A 6,000-nucleotide genomic window follows, 5' to 3' on the forward strand; every position below is an offset into this window, starting at 1 on the left:
AGCAAACCCTCCAAAAAGGTGAAAGACTGAAGGCAGCTGGAGAACATCAGACAAGCTGAGGGAAGTCACAGATAAGCTGGACAATATCTCCATGTACTATATAGAGCCCAATGCTTGGTAATGTACTCTATAGAGCCCAATGCTTGGTAATGTATTCTATAGAGCCCAATGCTTGGTAATGTACTCTATAGAGCCCAATGCTTGGTAATGTATTCTATAGAGCCCAATGCTTGGTAATGTACTCTATAGAGCCCAATGCTTTGTAATGTATTCTATAGAGCCCAATGCTTGGTAATGTATTCTATAGAGCCCAATGCTTGGTAATGTACTCTATAGAGTCCAATGCTTGGTAATGTACTCTATAGAGCCCAATGCTTTGTAATGTATTCTATAGAGCCCAATGCTTGGTAATGTACTCTATCGAGCACAATGCTTTGTAATGTATTCAATAGAGCCCAATGCTTGGTAATGTACTCTATAGAGCCCAATGCTTTGTAATGTATTCTATAGAGCCCAATGCTTGGTAATGTACTCTATAGAGCCCAATGCTTTGTAATGTATTCAATAGAGCCCAATGCTTGGTAATGTACTCTATAGAGCCCAATGCTTTGTAATGTATTCAATAGAGCCCAATGCTTGGTAATGTACTCTATAGAGCCCAATGCTTTGTAATGTATTCAATAGAGCCCAATGCTTGGTAATGTACTCTATAGAGCCCAATGCTTTGTAATGTATTCAATAGAGCCCAATGTTTGGTAATGTACTCTATAGAGCCCAATGCTTTGTAATGTACTCTATAGAGCCCAATGCTTTGTAATGTATTCAATAGAGCCCAATGCTTGGTAATGTACTCTATAGAGCCCAATGCTTTGTCATGTATTCAATAGAGCCCAATGCTTGGTAATGTACTCTATAGAGCCCAATGTTTGGTAATGTATTCAATAGAGCCCAATGCTTGGTAATGTACTCTATAGAGCCCAATGTTTGGTAATGTACTCTATAGAGCCCAATGCTTGGTAATGTACTCTATAGAGCCCAATGCTTTGTACTGTATTCAATAGAGCCCAATGCTTGGTAATGTACTCTATAGAGCCCAATGTTTGGTAATGTACTCTATAGAGCCCAATGCTTTGTAATGTATTCTATAGAGCCCAATGCTTGGTAATGCACAACAATACTAGTCATTCAGTTGAGGCTCTTATCCGGACAAACTTCTCTTTCCCGTCTCTCTCACATACACGTATGCGCACGCACGCTCACGCACGCTCACACACACTGCAGGGGTGAAACAGTGAAATGTGGGCATCCACCCAGCAATGCATCAATCAACAGATTGCTCTTTATAAAACAAGAGCTGACTTACTGCCACACATAAATAATGAGAGAGATTGGCTGACACTCTCTTAGCTAAGGTATCGGGCGCAGGGTTGGGCTCAGATCCATTTCAACTCAGTCAATTCAAGAATTTTATTGAAATTCTTTATGAAAAACTTTATCGAGGGAAAATAGTAGAGACATTTAATTTCATGAATGATTTTTCTCTAATAGCCCTTATGCACATTCCATGATCGAACGTTCTAAACACACTTCCTATCGGTGTGGCAATTTCCGGTCAGTCTAGTTGTTATCGACGATATAACGTTACTACCACTATGTCACAGTGGTGTCTTCAGGACTTGCCTCAAATTAATATTAATGATGTACATCGAATTGTTAACTCAGCCTCCGAGACTCCAGCTAGCAAGAATGAAAAGGGGTTCAAGATGTATATAGGAAGCTCCATAGACAACTATGAAGGTGAGTACCAAGTCAGTGACAGATATAACGTTAGCTAGCTACAATCATTAGCTAGCTAATTTAACTATTAACTGTAGCTAGTTAGTTACTTCGTAAAATGATGGAACGTTGACAGAATCTACCTGAGAATGTGTGTATTTTCGTTAGCTTGGTTAAGTTATGCTTGCTAGCTATATTTGCTAGCTAAAAATAATTGTTATTCATGTCTTCTACACAGTATCTAACAAAGATACATTGACAGGGGAGATCACCGTGAGGGCTGCCTGTCACAGGTACATGAGGAAGAGTGAAAAGCCGCACAGCACAGCATGAGAGTAGGGAAAGGTTATAGATAGCTACTAGGGACCTTGTTAAACATCTCCTGTGAGACACTGTCATCATGGTCAAAATGCGTTGGAGACAGTGTCAACGTTTAATCTTATCAGTAGATAGATATTAATGATGGGTCCCAATCCCAATTTAGAATTGCCCAGTTAACAGGTTATTTGGTAAAGATCTGTTGATGCAGTGTTTGGTAATTGTGTTACTGAGACACATTGTATTCCTGTATAGTTAAATGAGCCCCTAGTTAAGAAGACTAGACACTACTATGTTTATTGTTATTTATGGGCCGCATCATTCTTGTTTCTCACTTCAGTCTTTCATCACACTTATCTTCACAGATGGTGTTTCAGCACTCCGTACCAGTGATAGTGGTCCAAAGCCACTGCTCCTGTGTTGCAGGAAGTGCTCTGTGCAATCATCTGGTGGCTCTTCTTTACCAGACAGCACACTACTCTCAACTAAACATTCCTGCTGCACCACCAGTTCACAGCTGCACAGACACAGAACAGCGTTGGCACAAGCCAAGAACACTTGTGAGTCCATCAATATCCATAAAAAAATGCACCTGAAAAGTATCCAGCCTATGTAACAGTAAATCCTTGTTAATTAGGGTGTGAAACCAGGTCCGGTTGATGGGATAGAGTTCAGTAAACCTACTAACTCGTGTGCTGATGGAATAAGGAAAGTTGGAGGTTCCTAGAATGGGAACATTTTAGAAAACATTTTCTTGTGATTGTATCCAGATGATAATGACACATTTTTGGGACAAAGACTGGGGGTAAATATATAATCTATAAATCTGTATATTTTAATTAATTGTATTTGAACTTTCGGGCTTGTGCTGTTTCTGGAAAAGTTACATGAGTCTTTGTCATAGTAATCTCTCCAACCTGATGTTAAGGTTTTAAAATGCTTTGCAGAAGTTCTCTCTACAAAGCACTCAGTGGATACATGCCTGACATGGACCTTCTCCGCGTCTCAGAAACGTATGCCAACTTTTCTTCACTTACTGCCCCTCTTGTGACAACAATGTAATGTTCTAGCATTGATTGATACACTCACAAAAGCTTGGATTTCTTTCTCTGTCAGCTGACGTGGCCCTGGTTGAGTCCGCCTTTGGGCCAGTGCAAGCCGGCAGTGTTCTGTCCTATTAGCTTCCACAGAACAAAGACCAGTGAAATTGTGAAGATTGCCGATGCCCCTTCTCCACCAATACTTCCATTAGATGGCAAGGCTTCAGTCTTCCCAGTGTGCTTACATCCTTAGCCATCAGGAGCAGTTCCACCTCAAGGCATTCCTGACAACCTACGAGATGTCACACAAAGTCGAGGTTGCTACAAGGGAGCAGAGCAGCAGCCCGGAATGGCATCAGCTCAGGAAAATGAGAATAACATCCTCTCGTTTCCGAGAGGTTTGCCATGTCCGGGGAGAGACCTCAGCTGACCACCTAGCTGAGCGGATGGTCAAGGGATCTGGTATGCAGACCATGGAGATGAAGAGGGGGCTAGCCATGGAGCCAGTGGCTGTACAGGAGTACTGAGTTCTTTCCGTGTGGCTTCGTAGTGCACCCAGATGCTCCGTGGTTAGGATCCTCTCCAGATGGCATCATATTTGATCCCAGTGTGAGACCACACTTTGGACTCTTAGAGCTCAAGTGCCCAAATGTACCAAGTTATGTTGACTGCCCTTACCTGAAGATACAGAATGGAGAGCTGAAGTTGAAGAGATCTCATGCCTACTACTGGCAGGTGCAAGGTCAAATCCTTCTCACAGGTTGTAGCTGGTGTGACTTTGTCATCTGTGCACAGGAGGACATCCTAGTTGAAAGGATATATAAAGATCTACAGGTTGTAGCTGGTGTGACTTTGTCATCTGCGCACAGGAGGACATCCTAGTTGAAAGGATATATAAAGATCTACAGGTTTCAAAAACTATAAGAGAGAAGGTTGACCACTTTTATTTTTACCACTACTTGCAGAAGTGTCTCTCGCACCTGAATGGATCCCCTGCATGGGTGCCAAGTTGAGTGGTTTTATGAAAAACAAGTATTGATGTTCTTGTGAAGAAATCTACAGTAGAATAGATTTGTTGAAAAAATATATATTTCAGCAAATGTTCAACAGTTCAGTTAATCAATTACACATCTCTACATTGTATTCAATCTTGCATTCTGGCTATTCTGTGTTTACTTGATTTCTTTACCCCACCCCTGTTACTCAGTGCCTAATTAAAGCCAATACAAGCTCCACACAAACTGATATTCACTACAACACAAATGATTGATACATGTCGTAGATAAACAAATTATTATTTTGCTACTAGCAAATAAACACATGTACATTTACACTGGCTTGGCCCATGCTCTGGACCGGATCAGAGACGGCACAGTCCATAGGCAGCGCACCTTGTTCTTCATCCCCCTCAGTCGGAGCAGGAGGTTTCAGTCTTCTTTCCCAAACACCAGGTCTCTTTTGAATGTGCCAGTTCCACGCGAAGACAGTAGGAACAACACCTCTTTTTAGGTATTGTCGCCCCCAATTTTTCCCTAAACAAAGTCACTTTTGACGAAATGTGTACTACACACCTTTGTGTGTTTGGTGACAGAAAAGTTGTCACGACGTACTGCCACCAACCACCTTTTTCTCAGCTCTACATCAACTGGGAAACGATGGAAGCTCACAATACCATTACATTTGGAAGGAACTGAACACAGAGGCACTGAACAATGTTCATTAGCACCTCCTTTGCGGGGCTGTAATTTAAACGTAGTCATTGCGAACTATTTCAGTCAGAAATGCATCGATGATAGCTCGTAAGCTAATGATAAAAACAATAGCAGAACTCGCTCCGGAAGTCATCAACCCGATCGGAAGTAAATTAGAACGTTGGAGGCGGTATAATGCATAGAGCCTATTGTAATGAAGGTGACCCCAGCCCTGCACAGAGCTACAGCTCCACTTACTCTACAACAGTTCTCACCAGGCTGTTTCACGCCTGTACCATGACTGGACAAGGATTCAGTGCTATGAAAATAACAACTTCTCTATGTCTGGGGATAATAATTGAGGGATATACAGCGCCTTCAGAAAGTTATCATACCCCTTGACTTTTTACACATTTTGTTGTGTTACAGCCTGAATTTAAAATAGATTAAATTGAGTTTTTTTCTCTCACTAGCCTACAGACAATAGAGTGTGCAAAGCTGTCATCAAGGGAAAGGGTGGCTACTTTGAAGAATCTCAAATATAAAATATATTTTGATTTGTTTAACACTTTTTTGGTTACTACGTGATTCCATATGTGTTATTTCATAGTTTTACAATGTAGAAAATAGTTAAAATAAAGAAAAACTAATAGGGGTTTCCAAACTTTTGACTGGTACTGTATGTAAATGAGATATTTCTGTATTTCATTTTCAATATATTTGCAAAACTGTCTAAAAATATGTTTTTACTTTGTCATTATGGGCTATTGTGTGTAGTTTGGTGAAACATTTAATATATTTAATACATTTTGAAAACAGGCTGTAACACTCCAAAATGTGGGATAAGTCAAGGGGTATCAATACTTTCTGAAGGCACTATAGGAGGGACGATGGAGGAAGATGGAGGGAGGAGGGAGGATGTGAGGAGAGGACAGGGGAGGAAAGGAAATTAAAGGAGAGAAAAGAGTAGAGGAGAGGAAAAGAGAGGACATCAAAGGAAATTAAAAGAGTGGAGGGAAGGAGAGGGGGTAGAAAATATCTTGAATTTTTATGAGAACGTGATGGAAGTGTGGATAGAGCGATACGATAAGAAAAAGAGGCATATAAACGGGTTGGCTGACAACATCAGGAAAATGATCTGCGCATCGATGTGGCCGGAAAGCGTGCGTTATTAT

The 6,000-nt window shown here is 41.0% G+C and overlaps 1 long non-coding RNA gene across 1 annotated transcript; it reads left to right on the top strand.

Annotated features, from left to right (window-relative positions):
* Positions 1-1,634: 1,634 nt before the first annotated feature.
* On the top strand, positions 1,635-4,599 carry LOC120055615. Its single transcript, XR_005477705.1, has 4 exons — positions 1,635-1,797; positions 2,460-2,654; positions 3,042-3,968; positions 4,043-4,599. It is a non-coding gene; the product is annotated as an uncharacterized LOC120055615 (long non-coding RNA).
* The last annotated feature ends 1,401 nt before the right edge of the window (positions 4,600-6,000 follow it).

This window comes from Salvelinus namaycush, chromosome 11, assembly GCF_016432855.1.
Source record: "Salvelinus namaycush isolate Seneca chromosome 11, SaNama_1.0, whole genome shotgun sequence".
Taxonomy (NCBI): domain Eukaryota; kingdom Metazoa; phylum Chordata; class Actinopteri; order Salmoniformes; family Salmonidae; genus Salvelinus; species Salvelinus namaycush.